Source organism: Lampetra fluviatilis, chromosome 16 (assembly GCF_964198595.1).
Source record: "Lampetra fluviatilis chromosome 16, kcLamFluv1.1, whole genome shotgun sequence".
Lineage (NCBI taxonomy): Eukaryota > Metazoa > Chordata > Hyperoartia > Petromyzontiformes > Petromyzontidae > Lampetra > Lampetra fluviatilis.
This window is the reverse complement of record NC_136290.1, coordinates 9,655,088-9,673,940: the sequence shown is the minus strand read 5'-3', so window position 1 is coordinate 9,673,940 and position 18,853 is coordinate 9,655,088. Positions and strand designations below refer to the sequence as shown.

Sequence of the window (18,853 nt, the reverse complement as noted above, 5' to 3'; positions counted from 1 at the left end):
TCGTAAGAGCAACACTGTTGCAGGGCTGCACCTTTACATTTTACCTTCACTGTCATAAATGGTATGCTGCTGTTCCCCTGAATATTGCTGTGCTCGGGTTTTGTGTACTCATGCGTCCAAAATCTGCTCTGTCAGATTACGTAAATATATAAAGGTATATATATATGAGTTATCTGACCTTGGTGCATGCCAGTTGCTACACATAACTCCGAAATGGGTAATCACCAAAGGAGTTGTAGCGAACCGGCTTTGGGCAAAGCACACATGGTCTGTAATTTTTAATACAGCTAGTTAGCATTGCAACACTCAACATCCCCTGGAGATTAATTGAATTGTTATGATTCAGCATTTGCCCTTTAACTCACTAATTTATTATTTTATATTTCAGCGAATAGCAGGCACTATGGTTGCTGCAGGGATTTAGTCACATGTGCCCGTTGCGTACCATACATAATGATCGGTCATGATCTATCCACTGCTGAATGAAAGCCTGCCCATGCCACTGCCATGTCTCTCGGTCTTGTGATGCAACAACCCATCCAGCACCTGCACACGAGCTGATTCCATTTGCTCCATCCCCACGAAGGAATTATCTTCTTGGGTGTGGCCTCAAAGTGCACCTAGCATGGCACACGCGCCGTGGTGACCTCACCGCCACTTGGTGGTGATCGGCGGTTGTTGTTGCGTTCTCTCCTTTGGCCGCCACTCCGTCGTTAGTCTCGACCACCGGCCACCGTCCCTTCTAGAGACGCGTTCTGCCCAAGTCCACTTATTTTTCCTATAGCATTAAACTATATATAGATATTTTGTTTATCTCTATGAATGCAAATTCACGTATTCTTATACTTGTGATTCAATGCACGCATCGTAAGATTATCCATTGTTCCGGTACAGGTCGTAAGGCTGTGCTCAAGCATTATAGCAAGGCTAGTGGATTCAACACCAAGACTGCAAGTGGGAATATACCCTCGTCAGCCTACTGGGCGATGTATGAAAGGTGTTGACAATTAATATTTTGTCACTTGTACGTTAGTTCATTTATTTTAATTTCTGGGTCATTGCTGCAGTTGTATCATCACAGTTCGTAATGTGCACCAAAGGTTCGGTCACTGTTCTGATGTTCCTTCTTGTACGACTTTATGGGGTAAAATACATTTTTGCGAGACCTTGTGGAGATAAGAATTAAAAGGCAAGAAAAATCTAATTGCAAAAAACGTTATATAATAAAAACAAATTTAATAAAAGAACATTGAAGATTAATCGTTAGAAAATGAAAAAAATAATTGGTGTTCATCTAATGAATGCACCTTTGCCTTTTATAACGCCATCCAAATATGAACGCAATTACTACCGGTTTAATGAAAAAAGTATCGTGACGAAGAAATTAATCTTCATTATCAAAAGCAATTGGTTAATTTCAGTGCTTTAGTTTGTTCCTAATTGTACATTTAAATCCATACAATGAGGTAGTGGACACCTTGGTCTCCAGAGAAGCTGAAAAAAGCACTAATGTTCATAATTTGTATTCACATTTTAGTGTTTTAATTATCTCAATTAATTTGGTACCAAACCATGCAATTTTTCTGCATAATGTAGTTCTCTGCGTATTTTTTTGTTACCTGCATTGATTATCTTCAAATGAAAACGGGATTTTTTTTTACACTTAACCTTTTTGAAGGTAAAAAAAAAAATTGTGATCCATTGTAAAAGTACGTACATTTTTTTTTTAAATGACTCATTGCAACAGGGCTAAAGTGACACTGATCTATATTAGATTTATTAATTGTGCACAAATAAATTTGCACTTTTTTGTCTCTTAGTGAAGGCTGCCCAGTGCCAGGCATTGCTCATCCGCCTAATGTCTATAGACAAGCGAGGGTTATGTGCCAAAGCCCACGCTGCGTGTATGAACACAATGCATTATCAATGTCGGTGCAACTCCTTCCTAAGAGCCAGGCTTCCCGGCAACGGCGAGATTTGCAATTAAATTGAAATTGCTTTTCCCACTCTTTCAGCCTATAGTTGATGAATCGCAAAAAGATTGACGCGGGCACCTGCACAGAATCAGCACTTTCTCTCTCGCCCTCTCTCTCTTTCGTTTGATCGTATTCATTTTATCGGCAGCACGAAAGCTAAAGGCCGCACCCAAGAAATAGCGCAAAAATTGTACCAGCCCCCTTTACGCATTTCTGCGCTCGCCTCACGAAGAACGCGTTCTTCTGAATATTTACTTATTTATTCTAAGCCAATTAGTGACATTGTCTCGGAGATAGCGGCGCGGACGGTGGGTTTTTTTGTTGTTGGTTCGAGTTCAAAAATTGCTATCGAGTATTTTAAAATAATTGTGGAAGAAAAGCCTCCCACAACAATGCTGGCATTGTAAGATGAAGGACATTGATTTTGTTAGTTTAAAGGGACAGTGTACGTAAAGTACATTTTGAGAAAATGAATCGTTCATGTGCGCTGTGGGTTGCGCTCCATGCGCTATGCATCTGACGACCTGAGCTTCATTCCTATCGCAATGGTTAACATTCATGGAGAACGATTTCTTTACCAGTCCTGGTGCCTATCCCAGGTCGATTCAGCCTCAAATAAGTATCTGGTGAGGTTCGTTAAAACATCAGCGCCTGGGAGACAAAGGCGACCGGGCATTTTACTGGCCACACCCCCAAGTCTCCAAGGCTTTCAGTTGCAAATGATGCATTGTGATCCATTGATGTGTTGCTGTCTCTATGCAATCCATCATTTTCGTTAACACACAGTTGTATCCTTCCCACAGTGTGTTTTCTGTTTCCAAATTCCCTTCCATTGTAAAGTTCGCAAGAGCTGCTAACCTGCCCCCAATGCTTATCTAAAACAACATTATTCCACTTCACAAATCCCCAAGTTCAGTATGTGAAGATGTCCACCTGGATGTCTCATTCGTTTCTCTCCCTACTTCGCCCTTTGTTTGTGTGGCATTTAGATTGGGATCTTAGACAATTTCAGCATGCCCGTGCACCCATATTTCGCAATACATATGTCCTGTGCTTTTCCATTGGCATAATCTAATCTCTCTGTGTTTAAATCTCACCATCAGGTCATATCCGTGGAATTTGTTTGTGACTTTTTTTTTCTTTTGGCACCAAGACAACTAGCCTGTGGATACACGTAATGGAGGTCTGTTTGTATACTGTATGTTATTATTTGTAATCTAGATTTGAAGTTTTACTGGTAGGAACCTCCTGGTTACACCAGCCCACAGGGGATTATTGTGTCCGTCGTGCAGGGAGGGGCTGGGTGGGGAGGGAGGGGCTGGGTGGGGAGGGTGGGGAGGGGCTGGGTGGGGAGGGTGGGGCTGGGTGGGGAGGGCAGGGTGGGGAGGGGCTGGGTGGGGAGGGTGGGGAGGGGCTGGGTGGGGAGGGAGGGTAGGGCTGGGTGGGGGGTGGGAGGGGAGGGGCTGGGTGGGGAGTGGCTGGTCACCCCGTGGTGCCCTATAAAACTCAACGTTTAATCTACTCACGCCGGCTTGTGCCCGCCCTCACAGTCGGCCATGTTTGCGGAATACACCACGCCGCCGTTGACCCTGGCCATTGACCGAGCAACCCAACGTTCCTACCAGCTCCCTCCGCAGGAATGTGTTCGTGACTGCAGGGATCCATACTCTTTGGTGCTTTCGGTAAAGTCGCGTAGGTATAAAATAAAATAAATTAAATCACGACGTTTCGGGCGCAACACAAGCGTCCGTCATCAGGTGGGACAACCACAGCAAGAAGCAACTGCTGAAGTGGGCAAAAGATTTTGTTAGTTTGCCCACTTCAGCAATTGTCTCTTGCTGTGGTTGTCCCACCTGATGACGGACGCTTGTGTTGCGCCCGAAACGTCGTGATTTAATTTATTTTATACCTACGTGACTTTACCGAAACAACCACAGAGTATTGTTTGTAATGTTGTCACATCATTAGCATCAGCCTTGGTCAATCCGCTGCTGGATGAAGGCCTCCCCCAAGCTGCTGTCATCTCTCACGATCTTACGACGTCACATTGCAACGCCTAAAAAGCAACATGGCAAAAGTGATTGGTTTATCCCACTGGCATAGATGCGATGACACACTTTGTAATCCAATTACCAATGATAATTCCTATCCCTGCTCAATGCTGCCCACGCTTGTGCCTACAACACCAGAGTGTGAAATCGTCTCCCACCATCTTACTTGAACCTATTATCTCATCTTGCCGATGCCGCAAATCACGATGCAATACCGTTTAAGCTCACGAACGCGCTCAACCTCAATAACCAAATTAGGAAAGGATACGCATTTTCCGATGTGCTATCCTTGTTCAGGTCTTAACGTTAATCCCGCATCTTTCTTGCCTGGCTTTCTCCCTTTGTTTCGGTAATCTCGCCGCCAGCAGTAAAACCTTGATTCCACACCAGGGAGAAGGAGTGAGTCCATGAGCCCGCAATTTTAAGTCACCAAGCCCCCCATAGTGTCTGGACGGGGGGGGGGGGCGACGGTGGGGGGGGGGCTGATCCCCCCTGCTGAAGGCTCAGCATCCCTTCCTAAAGTGTTATAGGCAACCATTGGAACCTCATTTGCCAGTAAAAAATATGATAATTGTTTTTTACCCTTCTATCTGGCAACAAAATTTACACCTTTTTTACAAGGAGTCATGTTTGCATAGACCACAATACCTGCAGCCATAATGCAAACAAAAAACATAACTCTGATTATATATGCACTGTCCTTGAAGTTGATTGGTCCACAATCAACTTCAAGGACAGTGCATATATGGTCCACAATCAACTTCAAGGACAGTGCATATATAATCAGAGTTATGTTTTTTGTTTGCATTATGGCTGCAGGTATTGTGGTCTATGCAAACATGACTCCTTGTAAAAAAGGTGTCAGTTTTGTTGCCAGATAGAAGGGTAAAAAAAACAATTATGTTATAGGCAAGTCAACAAATGTTGGTAACGTACTCTTTGGTTCTTTCAGTAAAGTCACGTAGTTAGTTATTTTATTTCTAACTACGTGACTTTACCGAAAGAACCAAAGAGTATGGATTCCTGCAGTCACGAAAGCTTCAAATCAAGATTGCTGTAAACGTGTCTCTGTTTATAAATATGGGGTGAGAGATGACGCAGAATGCTTGACATACAAAATAGAGGCCATATTGGTGCACATCCTGCTGTTCAGCGCCGCTGATTTGTCCTTACCCTGCACCTCCGATGAGCACGGTTGGCTACGTACGGTGCGAAAGAAGTTCAACATACAAACAAGATTTTTTTAAATGAATGTTTAACATTGACTGTGTCATGCCCCCCCCCACACACACACAATTTTAACAAGGTCCCACAACAGGGCTGCATTCACCACAGTGTCTGAGCAGACTGCACAGATGTCGTCAAGTCGGGCGATGTTTGAGCTTGAATGGAACACTTTGTTGGAACTCGTGTTCATGCCGCTGCCGCTTCCGCGCTAGGAGAACGAACGCTCTGAGAGCCTCCTCTGGGATTGCAGGTCCAGTGTGCTAAGCATTAGACCATGGAGGCATTCATTGGGAGCAACGTCAGATTATCTATATGTGAGTGTGTATATAAAATGTTATGGGGGAAAAAAGTGCGTCTTATTCATGGAAGAACCCGAATGTGAAAACTGACAACACATGCTATTCGCGCACTTACTCGCTAAAGCACAATAATTGGTGGTATTTAGCCCAGCCAAGGGAATATAATTATAGATTTGAAGCTTTCGTGACTGCAAGGATTCATACTCTTAGTTTTTTCGGTAAAGTCACGTAGGTAAAAAATGAAATTAAAATTAATAAAAATAAAATAATAAAAATCACGACGTTTCGGAGGCAACACAAGTATCCGTCATCAGGTGGGACCGTCACAGCCAGAATCTGGCTGTCACAGCCAGAATCTGGCAAGTCTCCGTCATCAGGTGATGACGTCACAGCCAGAATCTGGCTGTGACGGTCCCACCTGATGACGGAGACTTGTGTTGCCTCCGAAACGTCGTGATTTTTATCATTTTATTTTTATTAATTTTAATTTCATTTTTTACCTACGTGACTTTACCGAAAAAACTAAGAGTATAAGGGAATATAAGTTCACGTTTCTATATACGACCCATCTGGTCCACAGGTGTATTGTTACCTATCGGTTGAGGTGACCATTGTGTGCTTCCAGGCAGAGTAATTAATAGACTTGTTGACGCGTGAGATTAAATTTGTCCCGACAATGGAGGATGTTTGTGCATGGCACACAACCCTAGAATGTCGAGGGGGGTATTTTCGCATCTGTCTGTTTTACTTTCCATTCGTGTCACTTGAACAACTTGCAAATGAAGTGCCAAGCATGGGTGAGTTGGAATATAACTGATATATTCAGATACACATGAGAACCCAAACAATGTAAATGTGTTAATTATATTTCTAAAAATGTGTCGCCCCATACTAACAACGTTGTATGTCACAGCAACAGCGTTGGCTTTTTACCACATCAACATTTCACTCGGCACGGATGTGCTCTGTATATAATTTGCTTACGTAATTAACAATATGATTATGTTTTGGCTTGTCTCTCTATATATGTGTTTACTTGGAAATAACAAGTAAGCACAAATTGGCTGTACCCACTTATCTCTTAATAATGTTATTGGCAGCAGCGCAAGAGTAGAAATTGTGTGCGCACTACGAAATAGGCAAGTTATGAGTCATCTCTCGAGAAGATGCAATGAAGCGTTCGACTCAGGATTACAATTTATTTTAAGAATGTATTATTTTTTCGTATAATTTTTACTGCACACATTTTTTTATGGTTTTATTGTTTTTTTTTATCTGCCTTGTTTGTTCAGTTGTGTTTGCACCATTTGCCTTAAATGTCACATTCGCATGCAATGTGGACATCATTTGCATGAATTGGAAGTAGCTGATTCGAACGCATGTTTCATTCCAAGAAAGCAGTGTGACGTTAAGAATCGATTTTGATCAACGTACCAAACGCCTCGTCACATGCTTACTGGGTGACCCACATTTTAAAATATGTTTAAAAGAGGCTATTCAACGAGAGCCATCACATATTCCCTCTGTTTGGCAGGAGAGGCAGTGCACATGAGAAACAAGGTGATTCCAAATGAACACGGCAGTAGGCTCTTCGGTTCTTATGAAGACAATCGGTGACCGTAATTTTCTATTTTTTGTTGTTCAGGGCAGAAGAGCGGACAGAGCAAGGCACACTGACGTGCGGTCGATGAGTCTGAAGTCTGTTCCAAGCCGACAGACCGTGGGGTGCAGAGCAGGCAAAGCACCGCCGATTAGCACGGTTTGTTACGTACGGTGAAAAAGAAGTTTGACGTACATGCGTACAAGCAGCAGCCTGGTTTGCCTCCACTGCTGCGACGTGGAGAGGTGGCCCACGTGGCTCATAAGGCAGGGAAACTCAGAAGTCATCGTCTACTCTCCATCACCATGCAGGGACCTTTTTCTCCGGGAATGTAGATCTCCTGGTGAAGCCATTAGAAATTGTGCAAATCATTGGGAGGCGGGGGAGGTTGCTCCTCATCGGTTGCTGCTCCCATGATCTGGACCTTGCAACAATTTGAACTTGATGCAGTTGACACTTTCACTATTGTTATTTGTGTTGTTGTTGTTATTATTAGTATTGCTATGATGCTTGTTTACCCAGAAAAGCCTCACTGCGCCTCGAGATTATTTTGCTGGATGTTCCTGCCGAGTTTTTCTATTGCCGCCGGGTGTTGCCGCGTGTGATCTCTGTTGAGTAGTTTACAGGTAACGTTGCAGCATTGGGATGTTTGACCAATAACGGTTGAACTTTATTGGGGTTCTTTTTGCTTAACCATTGGAGGAAATCAGAGAAGTTGAAGGAAACCCATGAAGAACAGGGGGAGAACATACAAACACCACAGAGAAAGGCACTTTTTGCCTTTCTTGCTGTGAGGCACAAGTGTTCTGCCACCCCTGTTTAGGTCTTATGTTCGCAAAACACCTCTATTTTCATAAATTTATTTTAAAATGCATCTCTGCTTTTTTTATTGTATGCAATTGATTAGTCATGTCAATAGTAAATTTGTTGTAAGGTATCTGGAGTTGTGGCACATTGAAAGAAGCAAATATGAATTGCCTAATTGAGTAATTGTTCATTCTATTCACAAACCATATAGTCGATGTTGTGTTATTGAAAATGTAAAATTGTGATGAAAAAATCAGTGTTTAATATTATCTGGAACAGCTCGGAATGCTGTTTTGGGAATTATTTTGGCACACCACGTCCATCCTCTGAACAGTTTTTTTTTATATATATAATAGGATTATAGGAATATAGGGTCCAATAATATAGGATTATTCTGAATAGGCGTACCTTATACTGTCGCGATAGTGCCTTACACCGATAATCCTTGCTTCTCTCCAGCCTAGCGGCATTTAGGAAAATATCGAGTGGCAAAAATAAGCTGTGCTTAGAAGTAATAAGTAGCATAGAAACTGAACCAATTTCTGTAATAAATATTAAATGTGGGGGGTCCAGGGTGATATAATGTTGTGTTTAAAATCTCAAGCACATTTTTCCTTCGGTAAATATCATCACACTGGCTACAGACAGGCCTTGTAAACGTTGTTTCCGTTGGCAGTAGCAACGGAATATGTGAAGGAATGGGGGCCCACTGAGACAGCATTATTATCCTACACTGGTGGGGCCAACAAAATATCTTCTCCACAGGGCTACTCATGAGCCCGACGGCTCTGTCAAGGTGACCGCAATCTCTGAACTCCCTCAGTTCCATCTCTCGCGTTGGCCCCTGAGTGAGACACAAGAGGAGTTTCCATGCGCGCTGAGTGAGTTGGATCGCCCACAGCCAACAGTTCGCATTTGGTTCGGAGTGGTAACGCAGCGATTGGCGGTATTCCACTTTGAAACCAGCGACGTTGAGTTTGGTGCAATCAATTTCTACTTGATAAGCCACTTTGTTGAGCTATAATTTGTGGCCAGATCGCTTCTGAAAAAGAGCTATACAGCTCACTGGGCCTTACCTAGTAAAATAAAAAAAATTTGTTTAGTTTTTAGTTTAATGTCCATATTGGAGTGCAGGTCACAGGGATGCACTTAAAAAAACAACTACAAAAGACGTTTCTGGCTCAGGATAATGTAAAATTCATGGACAGATAGGGTAGACAACTTGGAAGTATGACACATAGGAGACTTTCGCGACCAATATCATCAATAATAGAGGTTTGTTTGGGTTAGATCGCGTAAATATATAAATGTGTCGTTAAACCCACCACCACCTGACACAGCAAACTAGTAAGGATTGTCACGTAAACAGAACGTGCCAATTCGTCACTAGTACAACACGCCGGTGTGTTGGAGAGCCAAGCCACAACATTTACAATCTGAGTACGACGTTTCACCAGTTATTGCAACTAGCTTCATCAGGCGACAGCCAGATTTGTGGAGAAGTCCACCTGTTTTGTTCCTTACATAGAGGTGTAGATGTGGTGACCACGCGTCTGCGCTCTGGAGTCAACGTACATGATGCATGCGCATTATGCGGGCCCATTGATCTTATCCTTACTGTCCATTGTGTGTATTAAAATATCCGTACCAACGGTCATTTCTATTGAAGTACGGTGGCCTGTATATGGTGGCCTGTATAGGTGGCCTGAATAGGTCATCATTCTTGGAAGTAGCCTATAAAAGAAACACGTCGAGAAGGTATTGATGTTGTGTCAGCAACAGGGGTTTGCGATGGTTGGGACCTCTGTGCTGTGTGGATGTTGGCAGCTTACTGAGACAGGTGTTGCAGTAGCACCCAGAGGTCATCAACCAAGAGGAAGACCTACAGCCAAAGGGTCCAATGCTGTGACAGTGGACCCGGTAGTTTGGGTGTTACGTTTGCAACAACTGTTGGATCTGTTCGAGGGAGGTAATAGCCCGTTTACTTCAGCGATGCGTTCGTGAAAGGCGCGAGGACGAATATCGAAATGACGTCGATCAAAGCGACTTGCAGGGTCGGTGGTGGAGGTGTCAGCGAAGTGAGTGTGAGGGGTTGAGGCGACACAAATCGGGTAGCGGTATTTGTGAAACGGCGTAATAGGGCGAGACGTAAGACGGAGTATGACCGTGGGTCAAAGGTGTTGTGGCATCAATGAAGTTGGCCTTAATGATGCCTCAAAATTGACATTAATTTGACCTTGTGCATTGTCATGGTTACAATTTGACCTTAAGATTACAGTAATCACAAATATGTATAGCATTTTTGCATTAGACATTGGTGAAATTTATTGTTCAGTATTTTAGTTTCACCATCAAAATGTGTCACAGCGTGTTACGCATGAGCATGCTTAATTAATGGAAATACAATGTCGAGGCGACATTTATTAATCCGTGTCAATAATGTTCAGCAGCTAGAGACATTTCTTATGAACCCCCCCCCCAAAGGAATCCAATCCATAGATGTTGTGATGCGTGTTCCAGAATATGCTGCTTCCATGTGGCGCAAAGCCCCCTTTTTGTGTTGTTGCAAGGGCACGGGAAGATACATTCGCTCACATTGCCCTGACTTGCACGCGTTCAGAGATGTCAGTGTTGCGCTTTTGGATCAATTCCGCTGACTTTCGTAAAGAAGACTCACATCGGTTAGAATGGCCGATGCTGTTTGAGCCATTATTTGCTGCGCTCATGTCTGCAGAGTGGCATATGGGAGGATCGGGAAGGTTGCATTCGTCACTCGATGGAAAACTAGAGATCAAACACGCTACGTGTCACAGTAAATATTGTAAACTTTTCTTCACTTGGACCGAAGAATTTCTCACTCGGTATTTCCCAGAATGCTGCGATGTTGGCTTGGAGAAGGGATGGTCACCGTAAGGCACTACCACTACAGTCAAATATTTTCCTATCCACAATAATCCTGTGTTCCTATAATCCTATGAACGGGTTTAAAAAATTGTATGCATGTACTTACCAGAATAAATTAGCCATACTGAAACCCGTGATGTTTTCCAGTCGCAAATAGCTCACGTTAAATATACGTTTACTTCCAGACAGCGCAATGTGATGCGATTACTTTCTGCTTACATGCTTGTTTATCAAGGCAACACTTCCTAACGTCAGTGCTTACACTGAAATAGGGGAAACATACATTGGGATTACAGAGTATAAATAAACTAATGTCTAAATCGGGATGGTAAAAAAATTAACCCGTAAAAACAAAGTTTTTCACTATAAATCCTTTATATGCGTGGCATCGGTTTTATTTTATTATTCATTTCTGTTTTTCTTGAGTAAGAGTTTCATTTTTATCACATTGGTATTTTAAGTTAAATATGACTTTTTTTTTTTCCTAAAAAGTGGAAAATTTTGGGAAAAAATTTTCACGAAAATAAATTGTTACGCACAACGAGTCTGTGTGCAAAATGTCAGCTCGATTGGATCACGGGAAGTGGGTTAAAAAACGACCGAAAGATTTGCACGGTCGTAAGCGCGCAAGCAAGCAAGTGAACTTAATATAAAGGATTTAAAAAGGCAGCCTCTAGAACAGCTATTAGAAGAAACGGCCTAAAGAAAGAAATAGTGTGAAACGTGTGATTAAAACTGTTCCGGGAGTTGGATTGAACGTTATTGACTCGAACATTGTTTAAAACTTGTATTTTTAAATATAGCGTTGATCATTTCATTCGTATTACTGTACAGTTAACTGTACCCTACCAATTATTAGGACGTAGCACAGAAATGTGTTCCTATTTGATCGTTTTTCGTCAATTAAATGGCTTTTCTCTGGACGTATTCTTTGAATCTTTCGGTAAAGTCACGTAGGTAGAAAAATTATAATAATAAAAATAACGTTAATTATATAATAAAAAAATAATATTATAAAATACAAAAAACACTATGTAGACTGTTGCTTGGTTCATAATCTCGGTGAGCGTACTGGCAGTCTATAATGTCGACTGTAGCCTGGTTCTTAACCTCGGTAGCCTACATTATAGACTGCCATTACACTCACTCCGATTTAGAACCAGGCTACAGTCTACATTAGTGTTTTATTTATTTATTATTTTTATTCCCTTTTATTTTTCTATCTACATGACTTTATAGAAATAACCAAAGAACACGAATTCCTGCAGTCACGACAGTTTTAAGTCTAAATTTTATTAGGACACTTTTATTCTAGCACTTTAATATGTATCCAGTATTAGTGGGTTTTTGCATAGAGATCCGCAGAAAATGTTTACATTTTTGGATTATCCGCGATTTTGTATTATCTGTGGCTGCCCTCCCCGTCATTAGCACGGATAATCGAGAGTCTCCTGTATATATACTTGAAGAGAAGTAGGCCAAATATTCCAGGTGAAAACCCTCCTGAAAATAATAACCAGACTTAAGGAGACTCAAATTTAATCAAATAAGTTATATATATGAATATTTAACATAAATAATGGTTGCTAAGCACAAGCTCACAGACCCGAACACCAAGCAGCCAGCAACAAAAGAGAACTATGGGTTTCATGGATAACAGTTAATATACGTTTCTTGAATTCAGCAAAATTACGCAAACTTGGGAAATGAGATGCTGGAAGGGGATTCCCAAGTGGAGGAGTGCGAGGGTAGACACGGAGAGAGAAGTGCTCTGGGCTGCAGCGTGTTGGTTGAACACAGTGTTAGTGAATTCTCTTCATCCCCTATGGGACGTAATGAGTTCCCTCCACCTGTTCCTGTTCTTAGCCCCAAGAGAGGTTGCGTACGTTGTGCAGACGTTCCATGTACCAAGTCTACTCTTGGCTTTAGGACCCAGTGGGCTCTCCTTCACACTCCCGATTTCCAAAATTCCTTTTATCAGGAGCAGTCATACTGCCTGTAGGTAGGCTTGAGCGTACTGTGGCCCTAGTTTTGTCTCTCTTTCTCATTTTGGTTTCCGTAACAAACCCTTTTCTCCGGGCTAGCGTTGTTAGCGCTACGAAACGGTCAGTCTGGTAGACTAGGCATGGGAGGATGAATCAACGAGTGAAGTTCACGGGAATGGTAACCGTGGCAGTGGCGATAGAATGGTGACAAGAATCCGACACGTAGCCAGTGAGTAAGTGACTGCAGTGAATCGGTGAGTGATGGATCATAAATCAGTCTGACCTCATTGTTAAATGTAGATTTAATGTAATCTTAATTTCCTACCTGCAAATGCCCTTGTGACAGATAATTGGTGGCATTTATCAGGACAGTATTAATTAATTTTACATCTCAACTCTGTATCTTGGCTTAATGTGTTCAATTACACATACGTACACGAATAAAATCACAATAATGTTCTAATTAGCACACCTGCAGCAAAACATGCCTGCTGTATGAAAGAAGAAATATGTTTGCTTGGACATTCCAAAGAAAAAATACAGTTGTTTATAATTACATTTCCAGAGTTTCTCAAGAAAAACAAGATTCTAAGTGCTTCTGCAGGATATAACATCCTTTATCTGTGGTGTTTGTGCTGATCACAAATTTGGATGCATTGAGGAAAGGGCATTTGAATACACATTTTTTTGCGTGAGATATTTGTATTTTATACGCACAATACTTTTTCTAAAATTGGATTAGCCGTAGAAACGTGTGCAATATAATATCATTATGGTTTATAAATTTCGATAACATACTGTGAGAACATGAAAGGTTCAAATTTGAACTGAAGCAATTATATTGTTTTATCAAGTTAAAAGGTAAATAATTTAGCTACCTAGCATCTACCTGTTTGTTTATCCATGAAGTTGATGATTAACAATTAAATGATGGTACTGGGAAAAGAGTCACGAGGCAACCGTGTGTTCCAGATTAATAGCACCTACCTATAAATTACACACCCAGATCGTAAAATAACGAGTGCAAATAGGCACAATTCGACCAGACATTAAGAATGCTTATACCTATCACAATGCAATTTGGATTTACATAGCATCTAAATGTAACCCGGCCGGGTACGGGTACCTGTTTGCGACCCTGGTGCGGCCGGGTACGGGTACGGGTAGACCGTGAGAAACTGGTGAGTAACCATTTGTCACTCATTTCCCAACGTCTTGTCTCTTCTCACAATTCAAGTTCCTAGAATCAACCCACCCGCGCCTGCAACATGGCTTCATCCCAGAGGTCGCAATCAGGTACCCGATACCCGTACCCTACCCGTACCCGGCCGGGTACGGCTGGGTATGGGTACGGGTACCCGTTTGCGACCCTGGTGCGACCGGGTACGAGTACGGGTAAGGAATCAAAACCCGTTTGCGACCTCTGGCCCTTAGGCAAAATGCAAAGAGGGAGGGCGTGAGCCTGAACTTTAATCGGGACGGGGAGTCGACTGGACGGGAGGCTTGGGGCAGTCGGGAGTTGCAGACCATGGGAGCAACATCAGAAAATTGGTGACCTCCTTCAAAGCGACGGTTAACCTCGAAGCTTTGATAGTAATTTATAAAGTTAATTTTTTGAAATTATCATGACATCTGCTCTCTAGAAATGCAATTAGAATTTAACAGTTATTACAACGTCTCATATCTTTGTTACCTTGCTTCGATGACATCGCAGATTCTATCCTGATTGTGAGCGTCTGCTTAAAAACAAATCCTACCTCTGTCTAATTTGTTCTCATATAACGATGACAATTAGTTAATCAGGAAAGTGTCACAGTCCCAAAACTATTTTTTGAGGATGATCCTACATCGGAATGTTTGGCTAATACCATGGAAGAATTTTGCAACGTAAAAGGAAACTTGGATACCTGGAATGGAGGCACACATAAAATGGATTAACAGCGGTACACCTACAACACTTAGAAAGCTTTGGTAGCCATCAATCTCAGTACTAACCAGGCTTTAACCTGATTACCTTCCAGTGCCTGCTTATTTTTACAAACGGTAAAAGTGCAGCCCTGCAATTTCTCACTCACGCCACTGCTGGCAGAAGGACCTCTGGCACGAGACGCTCCAGTAATTTCATCTGGAGGGTATATTGACGCTGGCCAGGCATCTTGGGACAGGTGGAAGTACACACGATTTATCCCACCACGCACGACCTGCCGAACGACTATCTGTGGCGCATCCTTTTGTTCTGCTGGGTGAAGGGAGTTGGTTGGGGGATTTAGGAAACCTGCATTGTTGTTTTAATCCGCCGCACCTGGATATCAAACCTCCAGCCTGTGAATTGCAAGTCACGTTGCGTTAACCATTAAATCACGGCAGCTTTTGTTGTGCACATCTTACGTTCGTCACAGTAGCAATTACCAACGTTTTGGCCACTTATTTCTGTAATCAAGGTTAAGCTTCGTCTTGGTTCTTTCGGTAAAGTCACGTAGAAGGGAAATAATAAAATAATAAAACTAATAAAATAATTCTCACGACGTCTGTCGGGAAGACAGCGTCTGAATGAGTCTTTCCGACAGACCTGTTCTTCACCTGAGGACGGCTGCTTGCGTTGTGGCCGAAACGTCGTGAGAATTATTTTTTATTTTTTTCATTTTATTATTTCCCTTCTACGTGATTTTACCGAAAGAACCAAGAAGATGAATCCCTGCAGTCACGAAAGCTTTAAATCGAAATTTAAGGTTGAGCTTATTTCATTGCTGGAAGTTGCTCCTACAGTCATTGACTGGCCCGGGAGACCTGTGAGGACGATTCACCCCTCGTAAAACACAGAGATCAGCGCAGCTGAACAAAGCAGCATTTGTCTTCTCCAGTGCCCTGGTCAGGTTTGCCCCATAGAATTTACGTCAATTGTAATTTTTGGTGTGATATGTTATTTAATTGACAAACCCTACTTGTGGACGGAATTAAGTGTGTGCGGATCGCTTGCTCGAAACGGTGCACATCTGTTGCAAGTGTCGGTGTGAATGTGCAAGCAGCAACATACTGGATTTAAAGGACGTGCAATATAATGGAGGATTCCTCCAAGGAGGTGAGTCACAGTGTCCCCGGATAGCTTCCACTCCGCATCCACGATGTGTGTTGAATTTGCACCGGAGATAGCCTGCTTGGTAAATAAATAAATAAATTGCATGCGTGGACGCTGCCAAAATGTAACGGTTAGCGCGTCGGACTTTGCAATGAGTTCGCCGGTTCGATTCGATCTCCCAGCGCGGCATTCAAACTAATTTGGCACGTTTCTCAAATCCCATTCCGACCTCTGTCCACCCGTCGCTTTGAACGGATGCACCACAGCCAGCAGATGGGCAGGTCAGCGTGTGGGGCGAGCAAAGTGTGGCACTCTCCCCATCCTCTTCCAAGACTCGCTGGCCAGCGTGGAAGAGTAGGCCAAAAACACCATCTCGGCATGGCTCTCGAACGCCCTCCTCTCGTGGGCGCCCTTCTGCCAACATTGGCACGAGCATGCCATTGCAGGGCTCCACCCGTACATTGTTAAACCGTTGTCATGCGTGTAGATACCGGGCGATCAGCTTCGCCGAGTGTGGCTGGCGTGGGAGCCGCGACAATTGGGGCAACGCGAGCCTCCATCAGAGCTGTCAGAAATCGCCGCGGCCCAAACGATTACACCACCCCCGCCTCCCCCCACCCACTCCACCGAGAAAGAGCGAAATCACCGCGCGTTCCGCAACGAAGCCGCAGCTCCGTGCTGATGGACTCCTCGCCTCCGAGCACGAGGCGTGCGCGTTCTGTCAGATCAAAGGGAGGGCAATTGACGGGGACACTCTGGAGTGGACGTGGCGGCTTTACAATTGGCGCATCACCGAAGCGCCTCCGCAGGCAGACGCCGGCGCAAGAAAAGAGGTGCAACTGGTGCACAACGCAGAGCGTGGAGGCGAGGCCCGCGTGTTCTTTCGGGGTTTTGTTGAGCCACGCGGCCCATTGTTTTGTGTACCCGGCCACGGGCACGTATGTCTCCTTTGGTGTAACAACTACCGGTCACAATGTCTCAGACATCGTGGGAGGCAAAGATGGGCTGTGACTGGAGTGTGTCTGTGTGCTGGAGTGTGTCTGTGTGCTGCAGTGTGTCTGTGGGCTGGAGTGTGTCTGTGGGCTGGAGTGTGTCTGTGTGCTGCAGTGTGTCTGTGTGTTAGAGTGTGTCTGTGTGTTAGAGTGTGTCTGTGTGCTGCAGTGTGTCTGTGTGCTGCAGTGTGTCTGTGTGCTGGAGTGTGTCTGTGTGTTAGAGTGTGTCTGTGCTGGAGTGTGTCTGTGTGTTAGAGTGTATCTGTGTGCTGGAGTGTGTCTGTGGGCTGGGTGTGTCTGTGTGCTGCAGTGTGTCTGTGTGTTAGAGTGTGTCTGTGTGCTGCAGTGTGTCTGTGGGCTGGGGTGTGTCTTTGTGCTGCAGTGTGTCTGTGGGCTGGAGTGTGTCTGTGTGCTGCAGTGTGTCTGTGTGCTGCAGTGTGTCTGTGTGCTGCAGTGTGTCTGTGTGCTGCAGTGTGTCTGTGTGCTGGAGTGTGTCTGTGTGCTGGTGTGTGTCTGTGGGCTGGGGTGTGTCTGTGTGCTGCAGTGTGTCTGTGTGTTAGAGTGTGTCTGTGTGCTGGAGTGTGTCTGTGTACTGGAGTGTGTCTGTGTGTTAGAGTGTGTCTGTGGTCTGGAGTGTGTCTGTGTGTTAGAGTGTGTCTGTGCTGGAGTGTGTCTGTGTGCTGGAGTGTGTCTGTGTGCTGGAGTTTGTCCGTGGCTGGATTCTAAGTTGACTTGGCATGCTTTGATCTGCCTGGTCTCTGTCATTTCTAAAGCCGTCGCAGTCTGCGCCGGTGTCTGCTATGGGTAATGGGTTCGTATATATTTTAGCAGGCTGGCAGATTTTAGGATTAATGAGATGAAAAGCAATTTGGGTATTCATGTGTAGCCTCTTTCGTGCGGCCTATTTATGTAGTGTTTGTGCATGTACAGCCCTACGTCAATCCACTACTGGGTGAGGGCCACGCTAGTGAAAGCGAGTAGCTAAAGGTGGGGTTGGGGGGGGGTGCAAAAGAACTAATTTTATTTATTTGTCATTTCACCTTCATTTAACCAGGTAAAAAAAAACCCTTGAGGTTTGCGAGGGGGGCCTGGCAAAAAGTCCCCACTGCTAAACACACCAAATACGTCTGTCGTTTGTGCACGGTGGTCACCCATCCAAGCAATAGCCAGGGTTTCAAACCTAGATTTGAAGCTTTCGTGACTGCAAGGATTCATATTCTTAGGTTTTTTCGGTAAAGTTACGTAGGTAAAACATCAAAATTAATAAAGGATGGACGACGGCCTGGACGCGGCCGCGCGCAAGCATCGTCGTCCATCCTTTTGGCCCCGCCCCCCTCCCCCTCCCGATGCGTTGTACGTGGCACTCCGTGCCGTCTTTGAGCCCCGCCCCCCTCCCTCCCGATACGTTCCATTCATTGGCTACCACATTCTGATGAGCTCCCCCCCCCCTCTCCTCCCCCCTCAACTTGCTTTTAAGGGATTACATCTTGAATCATTGCCTCACTTGATGCAGCTAATCTGGCTGTGACGGTCCCACCTGATGACGGAGACTTGTGTTGCCTCCGAAACGTCGTGATTTTTATTTTATTTTATTTTTATTAATTTTGATGTTTTACCTACGTGACTTTACCGAAAAAACCTAAGAATAGGTTTCAAACCTGCTTAGCTTGCAGGTTATGACGGGATCGCGTCCATATTCCGGGTGATTTTGTCATCCTCAAATTCTTAATTTATATTTTACAGGAGGCTATGCTTCGCCAAGCACAAAGGTGGCCACTGAAAGCATTCCTGTGACCACGTTGCCTCGAAATCGCTGCAACACAGCCAGTGACCAGGTCCGTGGCAAATGCCCCGAAACCCCCGCGGAGCTTAAAAAGATGCCGCTGTAGATTCAGAGCAGTGGGATATTCCCGACGGATTATTCCACTTTGTCTGG

At 44.0% G+C, this 18,853-nt stretch overlaps 1 protein-coding gene across 1 annotated transcript in view; it reads left to right on the top strand.

The window, feature by feature from the left end:
- Positions 1-18,853, top strand: part of LOC144936514 (alpha-1,3-mannosyl-glycoprotein 4-beta-N-acetylglucosaminyltransferase C-like) — a 191,260-nt gene that overhangs the window by 81,536 nt on the left and 90,871 nt on the right. Inside the window, exon 2 of the mRNA XM_078863666.1 lies at positions 7,199-7,312. The gene's annotated coding sequence lies outside the window, so the exon portion shown is untranslated. The remainder of the gene's footprint in view (positions 1-7,198; positions 7,313-18,853) is intronic.